Raw genomic sequence first — 1604 nt, forward strand, 5'->3', positions numbered from 1 at the left:
GATATTCCAAGATTTTCCAGGGTTTTCCAAGATTTTTGCTTCATTTAAATACATGGAGAATCCTTGAAAACCTTTGTTGCTTTCAAGCATTATAACTTTAACAAGCTTTCAGCTAGAGGCACCGTTCAAACATTGAAATGCTCACAAGGCTTTGGACTTCAACATACGTTTTGAAATTATTATGGGATGGCAACACAACCTACTGTTTGGTGGCCATTTTTTGACAAAATCTGAAGCAAATATTGCAATAAACTTCATCCATGGCTCGAACTGAACATATTGAAATTCACTGGATCTGGACATATAAGGAATGTGGGCGTGGTTAGCAAACAAACTTCGTTGCTAAGGACGTCCAAAGGTTTACTTTTTCCGATTTGTCTGAAACTGACGTCGATTTGTTCGTCATCCCATGCCGCCCCAAACGTAAAATGGTTGCTATGGAGATAAAATTAATAGAAAAGCCGCCATTTTGAAAAAAGTGGATTTTCTGTCAACTTATAACATGTAGCTTTTACTAATATGATTCTCTCAAACAATGTGTTTTTTGGATTCAGTTGATGATGCTGATTACAATGCTAGTACTTTTAGCCATTTTAGCAACTTCTTCAAATTTTCAACACTTCAGCCATTTTTTCAACAATTTCAGCTTTAATGCTTAAGTCCTACAAATTTTGACCTATTTCAGCCATTCTACTATTACAATGTTCAACTTTTTCATCTTATTCCTGCTAGGACTTTTGCACATTTAACTTTTCAAGGTTTTCCCAGTACAGTTAAGCCATTTCTTCAGCTAATTCAGCTTTCATTCAGCAGTACAGCATTCAACCCTGCATTTTCTTCTGGAAATGCAGCTCCTTCTAGTTGGTTGAATGCTGTAAAGCATTCAACCCTTTGTTTTCCTGTTTCTCTTTATTGGTTGAATGCTGTAAAGCATTCAACCCTTTGTTTTCCTCTTCTGCTATCTTCCGCCGTTTTTCGGCACTTAACTCTTTCTACAATTTTTAACCGATTGTAACCATTCAACTTTTAAAATGTTCAGCTCTTTCAGCTCATTCCTGCTATGACTTTTGGTTTTTCAAATCCTTTTACTTTTTAAGATATTCCAGGTTTTCCGGGAATTTTTGCTCCATTGAAATACATGGAGAATTTTTCGTTCAGAAGTTCACAGTTAAACTCCTTCTACAATTTTTCACCTATTTTAACCGTTTGACTATGAAAATGTTCAGCTCTTTCATCTTATTCCAGCTATGACATTTTAGTCCTTCAAATCCCTGAACTTTTCCATTTATTCCCGGATATTCCCAGATTTTCCAATCTTTTTGCTCCATTGGCCACACCTTTGCTTCTTTAAACAATTGTAACTTTAACATTCTTTTGGCTAGAGACACCGTTCAAATATTGAAATGTTCACAAGGTTTTGGACTTCAACATAAGGTTTAAAAATTATTATGGGATGGCAACACCACCTACAGTTTGGCGGCCATTTTGTGCCAAAATGTGAGGCAATTTTAAACTTCTTCAAACTTTCATGTATTTTAATCCTTCTACTATTACAATGTTCAACCCTTTCAGCTTATTCCTTTCAGCTACGACTTTTAGTCTTT

Source organism: Oryzias latipes, chromosome 15 (genome assembly GCF_002234675.1).
Source record: "Oryzias latipes chromosome 15, ASM223467v1".
Classification (NCBI taxonomy): domain Eukaryota; kingdom Metazoa; phylum Chordata; class Actinopteri; order Beloniformes; family Adrianichthyidae; genus Oryzias; species Oryzias latipes.